This window comes from Camelus dromedarius, chromosome 7, assembly GCF_036321535.1.
Source record: "Camelus dromedarius isolate mCamDro1 chromosome 7, mCamDro1.pat, whole genome shotgun sequence".
In the NCBI taxonomy this organism is placed as follows: domain Eukaryota; kingdom Metazoa; phylum Chordata; class Mammalia; order Artiodactyla; family Camelidae; genus Camelus; species Camelus dromedarius.
In genome coordinates, this window is record NC_087442.1 from 10,904,470 (window position 1) to 10,926,393 (window position 21,924).

General features: G+C 45.4%; 1 long non-coding RNA gene across 1 annotated transcript; it reads left to right on the top strand.

Annotated features, from left to right (window-relative positions):
* The first annotated feature begins 1,675 nt into the window (after positions 1-1,675).
* LOC116154097 (uncharacterized) lies at positions 1,676-20,770 on the top strand. Its single transcript, XR_004137958.2, has 4 exons — positions 1,676-1,880; positions 12,681-14,135; positions 19,104-19,428; positions 20,570-20,770. It is a non-coding gene; the product is annotated as an uncharacterized LOC116154097 (long non-coding RNA).
* Positions 20,771-21,924: the final 1,154 nt, after the last annotated feature.

Consider the following 21,924-nt stretch of genomic DNA (forward strand, 5'->3'; position numbering starts at 1 on the left):
TGTTTATTTTTGCTTTTGTGTCCTTTGCCTGAGGCGACAGATACAAAAATATTGCTGCAATTTATGCCAAAGGGTACCCTAAGTTTTCCTTTCAGCGTTTTATGATTTTTGGCCTTACATGTAAGTCATTAATCTATTTTGTGTCTATTTTCATATAAGCTGTGAGAAACTGTTCTCACCTCTTTCTTTCACACGTGGCTGGCCAGTTTTCCCAGCACCACTTTTTGAAGAAAGTGTCTTTTGCCAATTTTATGTTCCTGCATATTTTGTCACAGATTAATCAACCATATTTGTGTGGGCTTACTTCTGGCCTCTCTGCTCTGTTCCATCGACCTGTGCCTCGGTTTCTGGGCCAGTACCACGCTATTTTGATGATTATATCTTTGTACAGCGGGCAGAAGTCAGGGAGCGTGGCACCTTCGGCTTTGGGCTTTTTCCTCATGATTGCTGTGGCTCTCCGGGGTCCTCTGTGGTTCCATATACATCTTAGGAGTCTTTGTGCTGGTTTTGTGAAAATGTCATGGGTCTTATGATAGGGGTTGCTTGAAGTCTGTAGATTGCTTTGGATAAAATATACCTTTTAACAATATTACCTCTTGAACTGGCCCACGGGAGGAACAAGAAGTGAATTCACAGACTTGACCGGCACAGCTGGGACACCCGCATTCCTTACTGCAGGCCACGAGCCTCCCTGTAAAACACGCTCCTTACTGTGCTTAATGGACTGGTTTATTTTCGTAAGCAAGGGGCATCTTTTAACTCTATCACTATTGAATTACTAATAGTCTGTATTAAAGAGTGACTAACAGTTGGTCACACAGGTAGTGAGGCTGGTGGTGTGACCCAGGTGTGGTGGCCGGTGACACTCTTTCTGGAGAAGGTATTTTTCCATAAGATACTGAGGCTCAGACATCAGCTGAGAAATGTAAAGACTAAATTGAAGTGGACTAACGTGAAGTCTTGGCAGAAAATACTTTTAATCATTAAATTCCTTATGAGTAGTAAAATACATTCAGAATGCATTTCTTAAAGTAAATTTAGGAAAATATCAACAAAATATGTGCAGGACATGTTCAATTACATCACAAGTCAATGCTGAGAGAACTTAAAGACCTTGACAGAGCAGCATGGGGCACATTTCAGGGAGAGGGAAGTGTTCGGGGTCTGGATTGTCATGCTGGCTACATGGGTAAAAGTATTTGTCAAAATCTAGTGAAACATGAACTTAAAATGGGTGTGTCCCATTGCCCTTATGTTATACCTGAAGGATGCTTTTCCCTTGTACATTTCTGCTCTTAAGGAGGGAGGGGGTTGCAGAGCGCCCTCAGCTGCTCTGGCAGGGACAGCTGTGAGAAGCAGTCATGAACCCAAAGGAGAGTCTGGGTCTGGATCATGAATTGTGCGGGGCCAGGGGATCAGGGTCCCCAGGAAAGAAAGTTCACCTGCCGATCATTGAGCTTCCCGAAGGTACAGCTTTGTGAGGGGAAAACCACACAGTTACATTTCTCAGAGAGATTGTTAGAAACCCATCAGGCTCATACCCTGTGTCTTTCCTCTGCCTGATGCCCCGCACGCTGGGGCATCTGAGCCCCTTTACCGCTTCCTCCCCCTTCCCTGGCTTTCTGTGCCATCAGCTGTTCTAACATCCCTTTCTGCTCACCCACAGTTGCCATGTACCCGCTTCTCCTTCTGGTTAATATCTTTCAAGTTGGGTTTCTGTTACTCCTTTCCCACCTCATACACCACTGATTTCCTGAGCTGGGCCCATGATGAGTTTGTGTGCTAAGAAGAGCCAGCGTTCAGCACCGTGGATTCACTGCTGGCACAGAAGTACCGCGCTGAGTCCCCTGCCTGAGTGGAGTTGATTTCCAGGCTGCAGGGTGAGTTTTTGGGACATTTAGCTGAAAATCGCTGTTTAAACCCTTCTGCCTCTTCCATAATGTCTCCTCCATTCCGTAAGTAAACCAAAAACTCGAACGCTTCTTCTAGCTTCTTACGATACCAGTAAACGTAATTATGTCCTTCTTTGGGGACACAGTCCATCTTTGCTCTCTGTTCCTTTTCTCTGACCAGATGTCCAGGACTCTGGGTGACCCCCGTGTCCATGGAGCCTGCGGGGGAAAGAGACAGAAAGTGGAGACAAAGCCCAGGAGGAGCCTGATTCTGCAGCCACAGGAGAAATTCCTGATCTGGAATCTGACAAGTTCACAGCAGGAACTCACCTGCTCCCCAGAACAAAAGGGCCAGACAGCAGAGGAGACCGTGGCACATGGTTGGCTCAGGAAAAATCAGGGCAGGTGGCTTTTTGTCTAAGGCTCCTCATCCCTCATCAGCAACGTCCTTGTGACGTGGTCCCTTCCCATGTCATCAGAGTTCCCATGGAGAGGAAACTAAACATTTTATAGGCTCGAGGGCAGGGAGGGCTGGTGATGCAACTAGTGTGGCTTTCAAACTGCTTTTATTGACTTTTTCCTGACTCTGCTTTTTCATTATTTTTTTAAAACTAAAACAACTTACCCGTACACATTTAATTTATTTGCTTTTTTAACCTGTCAGTTTGTCTCCTCCCCTCCCTACTCCCCTCTTAGACAGTGAACCCTCCAGTTTGCTGTACATCTATCAGCTTCTACTGCACTTATAAAAATTACACAGCAGCTACTTCAAGTTAAAAACTACATTTTGAGCTATACAAACAATATTTATGATGACTATGCAGTGCGTCTAGGGAAGCAATTTGGTTTTGCCTGAACCAATGAGCTTAGTATTTAAGTCAGCACTAAGAATTTTTCAGCCCCTGGGTTATTTTTGTAGATTTTATTGTTCTTTTTTCTACCATGTCCAGGTAACCATAACCCTGAAGTTTATTTTCATTCACTTACATAAATACTAAAATCTGTAATGAAAAGTAAATATCTGCAAATTAGATATTATTTACCGTTGGATGTCTAATTTATCTAAGGGGAATCATTCTGTTCATATTTTTTCTGTGACTTTTTTTTAATTCTTTGTTGCATATAATTTGAGATAATTCTATTTCACTAATATTTAGGATTCTATTGTATTATTTTGGGCAACTTATTATCCATTTTTGAATAAATACGCATAGTTTTCTTTCCTAGTTTTTAATGCTACTGCAAAGAGGACTGCATTCTTATACATTTCTCTGCATACTTAGGTGCAAGATTTTCTCTGTACCTGGGAATGCTGAGATCAAGCATTAGGGTCACCATGTCAGCTTTACATAATAAGACAAAATGCTTTCCAAATTAATTAAGCCGAATTGATAGTCCCATCAACATGCATGAGTGTTCCCTAGTGTTCCACCTCTAGGACTCAAGCACACTTAATATTCTTTTTTTCTGCACATTTAAAAAAAAATCACAAATATGTACTGTTCATTGTCTCGAAGAATGTTTAGAGCTTTAGATTTTTAAACTTACATAGTTATCAAAGGAATAAAGCAAACCACAAAATAAGAATTAAATAAAATGCACACACCTCACTATTAACAGCAACAATATTTTTCTTATTTGGGGGGGAGAAAATTGGGATTTTTATTTATTTATTTTGATGGAAGTACTGGGGAGTGAACCCAGGACTTTGTGCATGCTAGGCACGTGTTCTACCACTGAGTTGCACCTTCCCACCTTGGGGCTGACACATTTTTATATTCATAGGCCACTAGTGTTTTCTATACATTGCCTTTTGCCCATTTTTGGAGGATTAGCAATTATTTGTAACAATTCCTTATATATTCTGGATACCAAACTTTGTCAGTTATATGTGCTGTTAATACCTTTTCAACTTGTGGCTTGTGTTTTCACTGTTCGTAATGTTTTTTGTTGATATTCCTGGTTTGGTAGAGTCTATGATTATTTTTTGGGAGGTTATGCATCTTAATTCTTTATAAGCAAGGCTCCCATAGCCCAAGTTCATAAAGATGTACTCTCATTTTTTATTTTACCAGTTAACATATTGAATGTTGCATTTAATGCTTTTAGCATTTATTTTTGCTTATGCTGCAGAGACGTGGCTTAATCTTTCTGTGGCTAACCCCTTGTCCCGAAGACCGTACTGTATATGGCATTATTCCCCTACAGACATGCAGTGATGGCTCCATCATATATTAAGTGCCTGTATATGCATGGGCCTATTTTAAATCCATTAGTTTCCATTTGTCCATTTGTCTTTCATTATCTTAAATTATAAAATAATTTGATGATTGGAAAGTCACCTCAGTTTTTACTTCATTAGTATTATCTGCTCTAAACTTCCCTCTCTTTTCCACTTAAATTTCAGATTCCTTTTATCAAATTTCATGACATCTTTTATGATTTTGATCAGTGTTGCGCTGAATACACAGATGTTAGTGCAAAATCGGAATGCTTTTACTATTGCTTTAACTTACTCATGATCATGCTATATATCTTCACTTATTTCAGATTTTCAAAATGCCTTCCTCTGAAGTTGAGTAATTTTCTCAATTAAAGTCTTGCTTGTCTTTGATAGATTTGGGTTTTTTAATATTTAATTTTACTGTTGGTAAATGCTCTCCCTTTAAAAATATATCTAACTGTTGCAAGTATATAGAAATAAACTGACCTTATTTATGTTAAAGTCAGTAAATTTATTAGATGTTGTTATAAGTAATGCAATGCTTCTTTAGATTCCTTTGGGTCTTCTAAACTTGTCATCTGCCTTTAGTCATCTTTTTTCTTTCTTTTCTTATTCTCCCCTTTTTTTCTTATTCTACGGGCTGAAAATTCAGCACAATGTTGAATAGAAATGGTGGTAGCATTTATATACTTATCAATTTTGTTTGACCCAGACAACTACAGGTACTGGATATGTGGCACATGGTATGGGAGGTACACTTCAAGATTAGATCCTGATATTTCAAGGGTCTACTGGCATCCCAGGACATCTGCAAACATTCTCCCATCTGTTACTGAACCAGGGTCATATTGTCCTATGCACAGTGAGCCAAAATGTTAAGAGGCCGAGGTTTGCAGCTAAAATAGGGTTTATTGTCAAGGCAGCCGAGTGAGGAGATGGGAGAACAGATCTCCAATCCACCTCCCCGAAGGCAAGGGGCTTGGAGTATTTATGGGACAAGGAATAAAGAAGCCGGATAGTCTGAGACACAGGGCACATGGGGAGGGTGGGGAAAGGCGGTTGGAAAACAGTGTGTGAATCGTCTTTCTACACAGGCATGACTAAGCCACCTGCCTCTGCGTGTTCATAACGGAGGTGGTTAGCATGAAATGAGCATGGACTCTTTGGTCCTGAGGCAAAAGGTCACGAAGGGGAAATGTGCCCACTTGGAAGGTCACTGGTTCTAACCAGCCTTCACCAGTTCAGCTCCAACTAGACACAGCTGACTCTGGGCTCAGCTGAACGGCAAGCAAATGACGCCATATTCCTGGAAAATAACTTGGGCAAATGTCTTATTGTTTTGGCTGCATGCCACTTAGAGGACAGCAAGTCTTAAGTTTTTTTTTAATTGAGGTATAGTCAGTTTACAATGTTGTGGCCATTTCTAGTGTACAGCACAATGCCTCCGTCATACATGAACATACATATATTCAACAATTAAAGTGCCCTTGAGTAGTGAAGGCAGGTGAACTGGATTTGACTGGTCATTACGCAGGGTTCCACCGCCAGTGTCTAATGTGTCTGACCTGAGTGCCCCGAAGGCGCTACCAACTCATCTCAGGTGGAGGAAGGCTTTGCTTGCTCCTGACACGCAGGTGTATTTCAGAGACCCACATCCCCCCCTAGTGGTCAAGGGGGCACATTCATGCCATGCCCTCTGGTCTCTCACTGCCTTCACCTCCTTTGTGGTGAGTGGGCAGTGGCCAGTTCCACACTGTGCAGCAGCAGCAGCCAGGCACCCCAAGTATCAGAGCAGAACCAGCCATCGGCGTGTTGACCTGCTGGGGTCCTGCAGAGATCTGTTACTAGTAATTAGGGACGCACTTCGTCATTAATCCAGTATTATTGGTGGCTCATCAGTATAATTTGCTTCTCAACCTCTTCTGGCCACATTCAAGGTGAACATGGTTCCTTAGATCGCTGTCCTAAGTTCTCTGCTCTCTTCTCTGTGTATTCTATCATCAAAGGATCAAATGCGCTTTCATTCTTCCAGTTATGGAAATTGTCCCGGATTTTTACCTTCATCCAGTTCCACTGAGTCCCTGTCTTGAACATACAACTGCTTTCTGCATATTTCTGGTCAGATTTCTGTCTCAAAGTAACGCCCAGTGTTAAATAAATCATGAAACCTTCCCCCTCGATCCTCCTAGTCCATCTGGCTGTGACGGTCCTCTCCGTCCTCCCCATTTATTGCCTCTCGTGTCTAATCAATTACCAAGTCATTTGATTTTCTTCCTTATTTCCTAATTGTTTTAAATTTCTCATTTTTCAGTATTTCTATTACCACAGCCACCACTGTCTTAGCTTCGCCTGCCCGGGTCACTGCAGGGGCTGACTCTGTTCTCTGCCTCAGCCCTTTCCACACTGTCCAATGTTTTTTCACAAATGTAGCCAGGATGGTTTAAAAAAAAAAAAAGCAGTGTACACACACACAGCAAGAACAAACATTAATTACTACAGAAGTTAAGTACTTAAAACCTCAAGCCCAGGGCAAGGGATAAATGAGAAAATGAGAAATGGCTGTACCTTGTGCTGAATTTTGCTGAACCTAAGACTGTTCTAAAAACAAATTATCTACAAAAGAACCTCAATGTCTCCTATTAAATTTTATGTTAAATTCCATATCACATTCTTCGACATCCCTCAAAATTAATGTAGACTAAAATCTTTCTAAGAATCTTTAAGAGTTTTTTGCCCCTTGTTATGAGGAGAAAGTAATGTTTTTGTAAATTACACACAAATCTTGATGTAAATCATTAAGAATAATATTTAGTGTTTTCTCATACTTTTCCCAAAGGTCCGATAACCATTAAATATATGGTAATAGAGGCTTCAATTCTCACCACCTGTAGTAAGTTAGCCACAGTTCATTTTTGTTAGGAAAACCAAAGAATCTTAAGTTTTTTTTAAAAAGGAACCAGAGATAATTACAGATTTTAAAAAACCACTAAAATATTTGAAGACTATTTGAAATTGACTATTTGTCACTCAAAAGTAGTCCAGTTGCTTTCCATGTTCCAGAATGGAGTCCCAGTAAAGCAGCTGATCAAGTCATTCCGTTCAGTTCCACTCTGGTCAGGGTCAAGGTCTAGTGTTCATGCCTTCATGTTCACACTTAGTGTCCACGAGCCACCTCCCTGGTTCTCACGACACAATACCCTCCATCCTCCCCTTCCACGGACTCTCATCTCTTCTGTTGTTAATTTTCTCTCCTTTTTGATCTCATAGGCACAGGATTTGATTAATCTTAAGCCGTGGCTAATAACACAGAGGCACTGTTTATCATGCACATTCTTTTATTTATTTAAATATACTAGTTACCTGACTCGTCCAGTGACGTGCGAGGTAGACCTTGACAATACTGAAGCTTAGCGCATCCCAGCTCCTGCCACTCCCAGTCCAAGCCCCGTATTAAATATCATTCCGGGGGTGGGGGAGGTGGAGCTCAGCAGTAGAGCGTGTGCCTAGCAGGCACAAGGTCCTGGGTTCAATCCCCAGTACGTCCATTAAAAGGAAATAATAATCTAATTACCTCTTCCCCCGCTCCAAAATAAATAATTCAGGAACAAACATCATTCTGAACTCGGGTCAACCCTCCTTGCCAGTGTGTGTTGACAAATATTTGACAGCCAGCTCCCTGGAGGAGAGTAAATCAAGAACCCTGGATTGCTGTGCTGCACGCAGCCCCACTACGGCTGATTTCAAGCCATCAGCGTGATGCCACCGACACTGAAGTCGGGAGGATGTGCACCAGCGGCTTCTGGGAGCTGGGAAAAGCCAGCTCACGCAACAACAGCTATTTCTTGCTTTTCTTTTAATATGATTTTGTTCTGATCTATTTGTGGTCATGAAAATAATTTGCTTGATTTAGTTGGTTTTAGCTTTATATAAAATGCATCATGCTTTACAAAATCTTATCAGGGTGAGTTTTTGCACCTCATATTATATCGCTAAGATGACCTATAACTTTGTTCACCATTCGTTTTGACTGGTGTATATCGTTTTCCATCACATGGATGTGCTACTGTTTAGTCTTTCACTTTCTTGTCAATGCATGTGTGCCTTGGTTCCATCATGAATAGTACTGCTTAGAATGCTTTTGCATTTATGTCATCTGATGCGCGTATGTCAGATGTAGTGGAGCTGCTGGCTGCTGGAACAAAGGAACGATCAACTCTGTGAGATAATGCCAAAGGGCTTCCCAGTTGTTTGCATCACTTACGCTCCCACCAGTAATCTTGTGGAACCATACCCTCTCTAACAGGTTTTATTTCTAAGCTTTTTATATTTTGCTAATCAAATGGATATAAACTTAACATATCTTTGTGTCTTGCTTCACATTTTCCTGATCACCAGTGAAGTCAAATATCTCATGTGTTTATTGATCATAGATGATTCTTCAATTAAATATATGTTAATATCTTTCGCTTATTTTTCTTGGGTCATATAAGAGTTGTGATCAATGTATGGTTTTTCCTGGGAAAGGATTTTTCTGAGGGCTTTACATTCAATGCTCTTCTTACTATCTTGTGGCTTCTGATAGAAATCGCTGGCTTTGTAGACAGGTCTGAAGTCTTTTATTTACTCCCTCTGCCTTCTCTTCCCTCTGACACCTTCGTTGGGCGACAGCTCAACCAACACCTTCTCTGTGAAGGTTTTTGGCATGCTCCGTACCGAGGTATAGAGGGTGCACCCCACCCGGCCTTAACCCATCCCTTCATCAACCACAGCACTATATATAGCACATCACTGAATTCTTTCCTGAGTCAGTATCTCTGCTTGGCTGCCTTATGATTCTGTTTATCTTGCAGGCCTGGGATGTTGACAAGACAACGCTGAATTGTCTTGGAGAGACTAGTGCCAACACTCATTACAAAAATGCACAGTGTTTTACAGAAGCATTTTGAAATCTACCCATAGGATTATGTGTTGATTTATCTAAGAACATATGATTACCATATGGTAGAGTCAGGGAAAAAAACCCAGGCTTTATCATTTTCAGCCCAGGGAAATTCCATGTCAGTCAGCCACTTATAGACCCAGGTCCTTTCCCATATTGCTGGTTCTCAAACACCAAACCTTCTCCACACTCCGTACCCAGATATGTTTTTTTCTCTGTACACGCTCACGCTCACAGATGTCTCAGTCAGAGAGCCTGTGGTTTTTCTCTCCCACGCCCCCTTTCCACAGGGCTCCCTGCATTCGGCGGGGTCGGGGAGAGGGGCTGTTGCAGGATTCTTGTTTGGGTCTCTGATCTCCGCCCAGCGCTGTGTCACTAGCACTGCAGAAGTAGAGGCTGCTGTCTGCAGGGCTCACGCTCGTCACCGCCAGAGATGAAAACGTTAGGCTTGGATGGTTGATGGGAAACTTGTCCTTGGTAAAACCTTGTTCGTACGTGGCATTGGAGCCCTGGTTAGAAGTTGCTATCAGCGTGAGGCCCTGTTCCGGGAACTGACGATACCAAAACATAATCGTGGCCTGAAAGTCCTCTGCACGGCACTGGAACGTCACAGAGGCTCCCCTCTCACGGATAGCCCTGCTCGGATGTTGAGAGACCTGAGCGCCAAGCCCAGAGCCTGCGGAAACAGAGGTCAAGGAGATGAGAGAGGCCAGCAGGGCCAGGCAGAACATCACAGCCTCGCGCCCTCACCTTTCTCCCCGCTTCCAGGGAATCCTGTTTGTTGTGTGCAATCTTCCCGTCCTACTTCCTAGGATCATGATCCCCCATCTCCCCTGACTGGTGCCTTGTCGCCTTACCCTCTGCACCTCCAGACAGCATGGCTGCCCCCCTCCCCCCACCACCTTGATCAGCATCAACAACCCGGAGTCTGGCTACCGATCACCCAAGCCAGCTCGTGTGCACACTCGCCCAAGCTCCTCAGATAATAAGGCTCATACCAGGCCCCAGAAGCAGCAGGAACAGCAGCATCTTCAGGTGCCGGCCTCGCACCACGCCTCTGAAGAAAGGTCTGACCTTGCCCCTCAATCTTCCCTTCTCCACCCCTAGGAGGAAGGATGACAGCCGGCCTAACCCTGAGGGTGCTGTATCCTGCCCCCTGGTGGTCATCGTCGCCAATGCTGCAGGGTCCATCACTTTTTAAAAACATTTTATTTTATTGAGTTATAGTCAGTTTACAATGTTGTGTCAATTTCCAGTGCAGAGCACAATTTTTCAGTTATAAGTGAACATGCATATATTCATTGTCACATGCTTTTTCACCGTGAGCTACCACAAGATCTTGTATACATTTCCCTGTGCTGTACAGTATAAACTTGTTTATCTGTTCTAAGTATACACCTGTCAGTATCTGCAAGTTTTGAACTCCCAGTCTGTCCCTTCCCACCCCTCTCCCCCGGCAACAAGTTTGTGTTCTATGTCTATGAGTCTGTTTCTGTTTTGTATTTGTTCATTTGTCTTTCTTTCCTTTTCTTTTTTTTTAAGATTCCACATATGAGCGATCTCATATGGTATTTTTCTTTCTCTTTCTGGCTTACTTCACTTAGAATGACCCATCACTCTTTCAATCAAAGAACCATACCAGCATTGCTGGAAGGGTCTCAGATGTTCTAATTTGACTCCTAATTTTAAGGAACATAAACGGAGACCTAGATCATTGAAGTGACTGAAACAACTTTCCTAGCCTTCTGTAAGGACGAGGGCGTGTTTGTGTATATTAAATGATACCATAGGTAATTCTTGCCTTCCGTAACATATCCTCAAATAACAATCGTGAGTTGTCTTGGCTAATCACTAGAACTAAGGTGAGCATAGGAAATCCCAGGCTAGAAGCTCAGTGTTCCTTCACACTGATAAGGACACTTCCTCATCTTCTCAATGAAATATTTATTTCATGACTATCTTACGCCAATGCCCTGGTAAAGTAAAGCATTTTAGTTCCATCTCATTTCCAACAACTTTCTTACTATTTCAGAGAACCCTGGCTGCAGGGGGTGGCGGGGGGGGGGCCTTGGAGTCCTCCTCCTACCATATTTCAGTGTTTTAGATCCTATTCAGCGGTGAGTGTCTCTTTCCCGCTTCTGTTTCTCAGCATTTCGGTCTTTGTATAAATATATGGGGGAATACGTGGGAGAAGAAAGCCAGAGCTAACGCGAGGTTCAGAAGGGAATCCAAACAAAATGCCTGGAGCCAAGGCTTATATGTAATGGTCAGGGGCTCCCTCCATTTCCCCAGAAATTGCTGGTCCCAAGAGATATAGGGCCACACCAAAGAGACAGGGGCTCGTGGATGCCTCCAAGAATTATTTTAAAATACACTAGTCCAGCATTTTCTTCTGTATGCAGTTTGAATAATATAGACTGTCTGTCATTCATTGCTAGAAACAGAATTATACGATCAAATAAATATTTGTGAAAAAATGAAGTCCCAAGAACTAACAATACTTGTCTTGCAATTCGATGGGTGGCAGACCGCAGAGGGAGAAAATATACAGAAGACACTGAGACCGTTTGCAAAACAAAACTGACCACCTGCCAGCTGATTAGTCATGCAAATATCTCTCTCAACTCTTTTCCAAGTGCCAAGCGTACAGTTACATGAGTCTCCTCGGTGTTTCTCTGCACACATCCAAGGAAGGTCCACCGGAGCTAGAAACCCAATGTTGTTGAACAACGTTGTTGCTGCACTCATTTTTCCAAATGTTCTCCTACTGCCATATTCCAGGGTGGGGGCTGTGATCATCTGTTCCTGATTTTTATCTCCTGATTCTCTCCTGCCGTGGTTCCCTAAGCCCGTGTCAGTCTGTCCGTGCTTGTCCATCTCGTGAAATCCTGCTCACCGTGTGAGTTTCATCTCACATCCTGCCTTTTCTTTGAAGCCCTTCCTGATGTCACCGGGCAGAACTGGCTGTACTATTTCGCACACTCCACTCACACCTCTGACGCATGCACACAGTATATGATACTCGGTAACAGTGTGTTTCTACACGTTTCTCCCCCCGCTGGGCTTTTATTAATTTTCCGAAGGAAGGGACCATTTTGTGTTCATTTTTGTTTTCCACGATTTGGTAAAAAAGAGCTGAATTGTAAAATTAACCTCTCCTCTCTCCCTCTTTCTGATGTAGACAGATTTAGACACGTAATTTAAAAATCAGCTTAGTGGTTCTCCGAGGCATCGTGCCATTGCACAAAGCGTGTTGATGCAGCCGCTGCTTTGGATGCCTGGTTGAGGAGGAAGAAAGCGTTCTGATCAGGGGATCAAAAACAGAAAAGCCCCGCCACCTGGTGGGGACGCAGGGCTTGGGACACATTTATGTGCAAAGAGGAGGTGGCTTTGCTTCACTGTGTCTATACTGCTGGCACAGAGATAAACAGCCGTCTGGTTCTTCTGTGTCAACGTCACAGTGAAAGAGCAGCTTCTTCTCCCGAGAGGCACTGTAGCCTTCGGCCATGTCTCCTTTCTGAACATCCTTTGCAGACAGTGAGAAGTAGATTAGTCTCGGCCTTTGTCCTGGGTCCTGTCGGTACCAGTACATGGTGTCATAATTAAAATCCTGTTCACATTCCAGGGTCACATCTCGTCCTTCCTCTTTGAGCATGTATCTTGGGGTCTGTGTGATTCCACCATCCACGGTGCCTGTGGAAGAAAGGGAGCCGCTCTGGAAACAAGGCCCCGGAGGGCGTCTCAGGGCCGCTGCTGTCGGGGAGAGGCTTAGATCTGGAGCTCAGCACCTTATGGGGCAGGAATTTGCTCCCTGAAGCCACGACTCACCTGCTCCGATGAGACAGAGGGCCACCCAATAGATCACCGAGCTGCCCATAGTGGGAAGGGCGTCTCCCTCCAGCTCCAAGCCCAGACAAATGAGGAAAGGAACTTAGCCCTGGGGCTCCCCCTTGGCTTAATGGGCAGAATTTGGCACACGGCTAGAATGGACACTTGGATAGGATCCTGGAGATATTCAAGACCGTCTCCCCGGTTTGGCAGATGAGGAGACTGAGAACGGAGCTCTGAATCACTGGCACCGCCACCTTGTGTCTTCCTTCCCCAGACTCTGCACTTTGGCCCGATTGTCGGCGCTGCCACATTCCAGGCCCGAGCTTCACTCTGATTGGCTCACGGGTTCACCTTCCTCGTCATGGTAACGTTTGCTCACTGGAGGAGGAGCACACAGATGCTCTTGTCACACAAGAACGGAGAGCATGTTTAACCCCCTCGCTGCCAGGTACTGCTCCAGGCCTGCAGCAGCGGAGGAAGAGGACTACCACCGCCTGGAAACCGCCCCCCTTCCTCAGCCTACGCGTTTTATTGCTTTAGCTCGGCACGTCAAGGGTTGAACATTAGAGAAACGTTGATTGTGCCCAAATAGTTGACTAAGTCCCCTCAGGAAAGACCCCGTGGTCCCAAGTGGCTATTACCTGTTGTAGATGAGTTTGCTGTCAGCCCAGAAACCTTAGAATAAGCAGGGATGAGAATGATCAAGTGAAACTAACTGCTAACAACTGGAAGTTTTGCGGGAGCCCTGGGATAGCAAGCAGAAAACAAAGACATGCTTTGCTTTCCTTGAGGGCCAGGTGGCTCCGAGCAGCCCGCAACCCGCCTTCGCCGTTTAGTCTGAAAGCCCCCTCGGCCCACTTCTTCCTTGGAATAAAAGCAGCCTGACTCCTACCCCGCATTAAGGTGGTTCTTTAGGACGTTAGCCCGCCGTCTTCTCAGCGTGCTGGCTTTCTGAACAAAGTTGCTCCTCTTTGCCCCGACACCTCTCTTGACTTACTGGCCTGTGGAGCAGCGAGCGGTAAGAGCCTGACTCATTAACAAACGTTGACAAGCCAGCCAGGAGTCTTGCTGCTCGAGGCCAGCTGGCCCCGGCTGGGAAATCGTGCTGGGCAAGCCCCCAGCAGCTTCCAGGACCTCTTGTGCTGCAGGTCCTCCTTCAAAAGTCCTTGGAGCAGGGCCGGCCACCCCGGTGCTCAGCAGTTGGAGCAAAGACTTGCCATTTGGGAGTCGAAGGACTGAATGCAGAAAGGTAAGTTGCTTCCACGTACGCAGCCAGAAACTCCCGTCCCCTGCACTCCGGGCTTTTCCTTTCTCCTCGCCAGAATAAGCCCCACTGGTTTTGCATTTGTGTGTGGGGGGGTACCCTGTCGGACTCTGCCCAATCTGGTTTGTTTGTTTCTTTCGATGCTAGCATGTGGTTTGGGGGGGCACTGTTTTGTTTTTCTTGACTTTGTTTTTAAAAGATGGGGAACGTCTGATCTGTCCCTAAGGAAAGCCCTCTAGGTCGCTTTTTGGAAAAATGTGCTGATTATAGCTATGAACCCAAAGACTAAGGAACAGATGGTATTTTACTGTAACAATGTGTGGCCACATTATTCATTGGGATCTGAAGAATGGTGGCCTCTGAAAGGTTCTCTGAATTATGATACAATCTTACAATTAGAGTTATTCTGTGAAAGAGTAGGGGGAAAGATAAAATTCCCTATGTGCAAGCATTTATGTTGTAACATCAGGATGAGAAAAAGACAGTTGCCATCTTATGGTAGAAAGATCTGAAAAGAAACCCAAGAAAATCTCTTCTACAGCAGGGCAGGGAAAAGAGCAAGAGTGAGGATATGTCGCTGCAAACCTTACATCCCCCTCGGGCCGTGCCAGCTGTCCCTGCAGCTGCTCCCACCACCCCTGTGCAACTGACATCCATCCCTTCCATCGCCTCTTGTCCCTGAAGCCCAACCCCCGACACTGAGGCATGGGAAGTGGCAGGATTGGCTCCCCCCTCCTTATGGGCATCAATCAGAAAATCCTGCATTATTTCCTGGAGCAAAGGGACCTGGTCTCCAGTCATCATCTAAGACCCATCAGGGCACTCAGTTCAGACCGGGAGCCACCTTTGGGGCAGGGCAATTTCCCATTACCCTGTAGAAAGCCTCAATAAGAACAGCCAGTCAGCTGGGTTTTGTGAAGCACAGTCCATTTCCAACCTTTGATTTATTTAACTGGAAGGACCGTGAACTTCTTATAGAAAATACCCTTTCCAAAGGACAGAATTGTTATTTTCGTTTTCGCTACCCACCACCCTTCATGGGCAGGCATTCATAGTCTCAGTATGATGCTTACTGGCAATGAGATGATGGTCACCTACAAGGCTAGAGGTAGCGCACGAGCGCCACCGAGTGGATCCAAACGGCACACCTGAAGCCTGCTTGGCAGGACCCACTGTTGAACCACACTGGACCCTAATGAAGGGATGCCCCACGCACTACTGTAAGTCCATCCTGGCAGGACTCTGGGAAGGGGTACCCAGCCAAAAGTGCCTAAAAAATTTCAAGAGATTCAGCAATAAACAAGTGAAGACCCCTCCGAGTTTCGGGGAAAATTTACCAGGCGTTACACTAAGCAGACCCTGAGGCCCCAAACACTAGAATGGTAAACATGGATTTATCGGACAAAGTGCTCCAGATATCAGGAGAAAGTGACAGAAACTGGATGGTGCCTTTGGAATCAATCCTTCTGGGTTGGTGGATATTGCTCTTAAGATATTCAACAGCAGAGAACAGAAGCAGAAAACATAAGGTAAAAAAAAAAAAAAAAAAAAGAGCCGCTTTTCTGACTGCAGCATTGGATTCCCAAAAAGAAAGGTAAGTTCCCCCTAGGCAAGGAAAGGTGCACTGACTGTAGAGAGGAGGAACCTTGGAAAAGGGAATGTCCCAGACGAAAGAAAAGAGGGCTGAGGAGGAGAAAAGGGTAGTGAGGGAGGAACGCTTGGATCATAAATGAGGGAACCCAGGGCCTCTCCAGGATGCGCAGCACCCAATTCAAATATCCCCACTGGAGCCCCAGGCACAACTGACAGTGGGGAGCAAACTGATTGACCTTCTAGCAGACGTGGGTGAAACCCATTTCATGCTAAATACCAAAATGGTACACAGAACATCCCAGTCCACCCCCATCACTGGGGAATCTGGAGAAGCACAGAGCCTATCATTTTTACAACCATTGCAATGTTAATTAAGAGACCTGACATTTAAACACAGTTTCTTGTATACGTCTGAACGCCCTAGTCCCCTCTTGGTTCGAGATCTCCTTTGTAAAGCTAAATGCACAAGTGACACTTTCACCAGGACAACTTGATATATGGGTCCTGCCAGAACACATTTTAAACCTACAGATGGCTCTCCCAGAAAAGGAGACAGACTTCTTTGCCTTGAGGTCTGCAAAAAGGTAAGACCAGAAGTGTGGGCTGACGGTACCTCAGGAAAGGTTGAAAACTCAAAGCCAACACAAATCCCATTGAGAAAGGACGCTGGGACTCCTAGCCTAAGCTATCCTCTGAAACACGAAAAGGAAATCTAGCTAATTCTTGAGAGATTTTTTAAAATGGGACTCATCAGATCTTGCAAGTCCCCATACAACACCCCCATCCTCCCGGTTAAAAGGCCAAATGCAGCAGGGTATCTCTTTGTTCAAGACTTGAGGGCCATTCATGATTTAGTCCAAGACCTGCACCCTGTGATACAGCCTGCTCACAACTATTCTGGGAGAATGCAGCTGGCTCTCAGTTTGGGGACTGAAAGATGATTTTTTTTTTTTTTCTGCATCTCTACTGCAGAAGAGTTACAGTAGCTTTTTGCCTCTGAATGGCAGGCCCCAGAAACACCGGTAACGCAACAGTGTGGCTGGATAGTCTCAGGGTTTCAAAATTCTCCTTAGTTTGGAGCAGTGCGGGCTAAGGACCTCCGGAGCTTGACAGTAGACGAAGGGCTCTTGCTCTGATGGGCGGATGACGTGCTGCTAGTGAGCGCCACGCATGAAAAGCGTCTACAGAATAGCATTAAAACTCTCAACTGTTCGGCTGAATGTGGATGGAAAGTCTCTTCGAAAAAGGCCCAGGTTTGTCAAGCAGCAGGTCACTTATCAGAGTTTTGCTCTCTCCCAGAGACAACAAGGTCTTTTGCCTGACAGAAAACAGGCGACTGCAGACTTAGGCGTACCCGAGGCCGCAGACAACGGAGGGGTTTTTTTTTTTTTAAGGAATGGCAGGATTCAGGATCTAAATCCAACAGAATTAGAAGCTCATACTAAAGTCCCTCTACCAGGCTCTAAAAGAGTGCCAAACAGCCTTTGAAACCATAAAAAAGTTCATCTCAGCCCCAGCTTTGAGGCTACCAGATTTGAAAAACCCTTTCAAATTATACATCCATGAAAGACAGGGCATAAGTCTTGGGGTATTAACTCAAACTCTGGGACGCATCCTGCGACCTGTCGCCTACTTCTCAAAACAACTAGATCAGACAGTTAAAGGAGGGTCCTCTTGCCTTTGGCTGCCACTCGTGGCATACTTCAGGAATCCAGGAATTAACCCCTGGAACAACTCACCACAGTGTCTGTCCCTCACCATGTCCTTTCTTTACTAGAACAAAAGAGGGGCTATTGGCTGACTTCTGGGAGAATGGAAAGTATCAAGCCACTCTCCCAGACTATCCCAGTGTAAGACTGCAGGTCACTTTGGCTCTAAATCCAGCCACATTGCCCCAACGAATGCTGCATGATCCCCAGAGCATGGCTGACTGCCTGCCTGTCATCGAGCTACTGCATACTTCAGCAGACCAGGCCTAACAGATGAACCCTGGCTGAGCTGAATTTTGGAACTGGTCATCAGTGGGAGGAGGTTCACGGATCAAGGAAGTCAACACACTGGGTATGTGGGGGTAACTTAGAAGAAATTGAGGCCCTGCCCACGGGGAACTCAGCTCAGAAGGCAGACATCATTGCTCCGACAAGGACCCTCCTACTCACCAATGGGAAGAGAGCAAATATATAGACAGGCTTGTGATGGATTCTCTGTAGTACGTGCTCCCAAGGCAGTCTGGAAAAGAGAGGGGCCTCTTTCCCTCAAATAATAAAGACCATGAAACATGCTTCTGAAATCCCATCACTGCTAGAAGTGGACCACAAGCACTCACAAGTGGCCATAAACATTGCCCGGGCCAAAGAGGTGAGACTCATAAAAAACGCAGTCAGTTAGCTAACCAAGCGGCAAAGAAGGTGGCAGAGGAAGGTGACCACCAAGCCATGATGAGTCCGCTGCTCCCGCAAATTGGTTTGTCAAAATATCAGCCAGAACATTCAGAAGGGCCAAAGAAAGGGCCAAAGGGTGGGGTCTCACTTTTGATCACACCTCGCCCGGCTGGAAATGTCACGCACAAGAATTGTTTTGATCCCTGACGCCCCTTTGAACACCGCGTTAACGACACTTTGCTGACGGTGCCCATCGCGGGAGGGAGGCCACCTCACAATGGACTCAGAGTGTATCAGAGGGCCTAACCTGCAAGAGACCGTCCAGCAACTCAGTCAGAACTGCACGATCCGATCTAAAAATAACCCGAAGACTGCCACTAGACGCCCCGCAGATGGGAGCTGGACACAGTGCCCCGCTGAGGACTGACGCATAGACTTCAGTCAAATGCCCTGAGCCACAGTAAACTTTATACTTGTTAGTGTTTATGGATACTTTTTCGGGATGAGTGGAGGCATATCCCACCAGGGCAGAAAATGTCTCTGAAGCAAAGTCCTCCTTACAGAAATCATCCCCCAATCGGACTGCCGAGCCCCCTTCCAAGTGACAACGGATCTGCTTGTCTCCAGCATAACCCAACAAGTGTCTAAAGCATTGCGTGTTGACTGGAAACTTAATTCACCTGGGAGACCACAATCAACAGGGAAAACAGAAAAGAAGTCATCCATGAAAAGAGCATTGCTAAAAAAAAGTCAAGAGACTAGTTTCGCGTGGGATGAGACCTTGCCAATTGCCCTGTTAAGGATCAGAGTGGCTCCCAGGAACAAACTTAAGCCCCTTTGAAATTTTGGACGGCAGGCCATTCCAGGTGTCTGCCCAGGCGGGGAAATCATTGATGCTTTAAAGGACCTAGCTGGTGCTAACTATGTCAAATCGATGGCCACTATACTAACTTCTGTTTATACGTTTTGCTTCCAACAGGTCTGTCTCTCCAACTGAAGTCACCCTGCACCCTTTTCAACTAACCCAGGCACCTCATCCTCCTTAAAAGCTGGAAAAAGCAAGGACCCAACCATCCGCTGGCTGTGAAGTGGACCGGAGGGGGCCGTATGAGGGCTTGCTGACCGCACAGTCATCAGTTAAGCAGCTGGGGTTAAGCTGTGGCTTCGCCACACCTGTTAAAGGCAGCATCCACAGCAGAGGGCCAAGGGGCGCCCTCTAGGGTGGAGGAAACTAACAGGCAGAGGACTCGAGAGCCTCTGAATGATTTAGAGTTTCTCTTCAAAAAAAAAACAAACAAAAAAAGGTACATAAGGAAAGCATGTTATTCTCTAAGTGTTTTGACTATCCTCCTGGGAACTTCCTCCTTTCCCTCAGCTTGGAAAGATACTTTTTAGAATTTCCTGCATCAGTAGCCTCTTCCGCTAATCCATCTCACAGCTGGATATGGCATCCCAAATCACATTCTGTTTGTCATCATGGGAACCCCCTAGTTTACCCCATTTATGATTTTTCCAGTATCTCCCTGTGTTGGTCTAGAAATCCCCAGACCACCCGAAGAAAAGTCTATTGGGTCTGGTGGATACATCTACTAAATGATGCTGTGAAACCACCGTGTTTTTATTTAGTGACTCTCTTTTCCTTATTTCATTAAAGATGCTTTTGAGTATGTAGAATGTGAGGAGGATTTCCGCTTTCTGCGAGGTATAAAGGGAGAAAGTACATTACTGATCTGCGCTAATCACGCTGATCCCTGGTTTCGAGACAGCCGTGTAGATATTCTCTTCCACGGTTTTGTAGCCTGTGCCCCAGAAGGACACAGATGTGTGTGTTGTCAGGAAAATATGCCACGGGCACATGACTGCGTAGGGAACAGAGCAGACAGGAGCTGCTGTCCATTAGGGGTCCTTGCTATGCGTTAGGTTATATGCTTGCTGAGCAGGGAGGGGGCCTCTTGGTAGCAAACTCCACATGGTGCACCTGTGTGAGTTCTTTCTCTGATGTAGAACTCACATTGGCAGAATTCGACAGGAGTTTGGCTACAATAGCCTTCAGACCATCAAAATGGGTCTCAACAGGCAGACTGGTTTTCTGCATTGTTTTCCTGGGTCCCACAAAGGGTCCAGTCAATGTTTTTGGGTATTTTAAGCTTGGCCTGTCCCTCTTACTAATTGTTATTCTTGTCTAACTCCTACTCAGTGTTGTCATTAAGTGCGGGTATGTCGTTCAAAAACCACAGATCACAGTGCAAACGTGACAACGATGTTTGACAGAGACTAGGCAGGCTCACTGACCCTGGACAGTTAACAAGGGGAAAGAAGTGCCCCGCTGATGAGGAACAGGAGATTTCTCTCATCTCACAACAGGCTCCTTAGATCCCAAAGACACTCCCCAATATCCCCTCCTTTGTTCCCGCCTAAGTTTCTGCTAATTGCCTTTTGTTTCAGGGCTGAGCTGAGGGAGGATGGAGACTAGCAGAACGAAACTGCCACCACCAGGATGAAGACATGGTGAAGGACCTTGTAATAAACGACCCCGCAGCCCGGCCGGGAGCTGGAGCTGTCCTGACCGGCTACTTGGCAGACGGCTCCCGACTCGAGTGTTTCGTTTTTCCCCCTCTCCAAGCAATAAAAGCAGCTGTTTTTCACTTTGTCTTTCTGCCTCATTTGAAAATTCTTTCTCACTCTGCGGGCAAGAACCCACATATTTGGGAAGCAGCCTTGTCTACCCATTTGGTGGGCTTTTTTGGTTTGGGGGGGTCCCTCTACCTGCAAACACCAGACACAAAGAACACTTTCAATTTCAGGTTGATCAATTCCACTCCACAGTCACCCCTTCCTCCACCCCATTCAGCACGAGTGGCTGTTGCCCCCTTTCCCCACAAGACTGTGGAACGGTGGTGACAGCGGGGAACTGGAACAGAAGACAACTAACACCTTCTTGAAAGCGCCTCCCTCATTCTTCAGCCTTCATATTCTACTACTTTAGCCCTGCAGGTCAAGAGTTAAACACTAGAGAAACGTTGCTTGTACCTAAGTAGCCCATTAAGTTCCCTTAAGAAAGCTCGCATCCCGCAGTCCCCGATTAGCTCTGTTACTTGTAGAGAAGTTTCTTTCAGCCTAGAAACCTTGCAAATAAGCAGAGAGAAGACAGGTAAAGTAAAAACTGCTGGTAACAACTGATGAGAGCTAACAATGCGGAGTTTTGCAGGAGCCCTGTGATCCTGCCCACGTGAACAAGCAGGACAAAGAAATGTTATGCTTTCTTTGAAGGCCAGGTGGCTCCAAGAAGCCTGCAACCCACCTTTACCCTTTAATCTTAAGCCCTCCGGCCTCCCTTCCCCTTTTCCCTCCTCAGTTTGTTGGCTCTCTGAATAAAGTTGCTATTCCTTGCCCCAGTACCTTGTCTCTCAACAAGGCTGGGTATTGGCCTGTGACGCAGCGAGCGGACAGGCAAGGACTAGTACAGACCCATCTTGCTTTCACACCAAGGCTCCCCTTTCATTTTACCACCTTCTCACTGGCTGGTTTTACTTGTCATTTTCATTCTCTTAGGTGTTTCCCTGCCTTCCTTCAATCCCTAAGTTTCACGTTTTAGTTTAGTTCTTCCTTCACTTCTTTAGAGAGTTGTCTTTTAAAGAAAAAGAAAGAAAAGAAAGGAAAGATCTAGTTCCTGAGTTCAATCAACCTTTAAAAAAATGTCTCCCTGCTTTCCCCCTTTCTGTTCTTAATTTTTGAGCTTCTGGTTATACTTGGGTTATCCTGTTACTGAACTAGCTTTGTCTTGCTCGAGGCACAGAAAA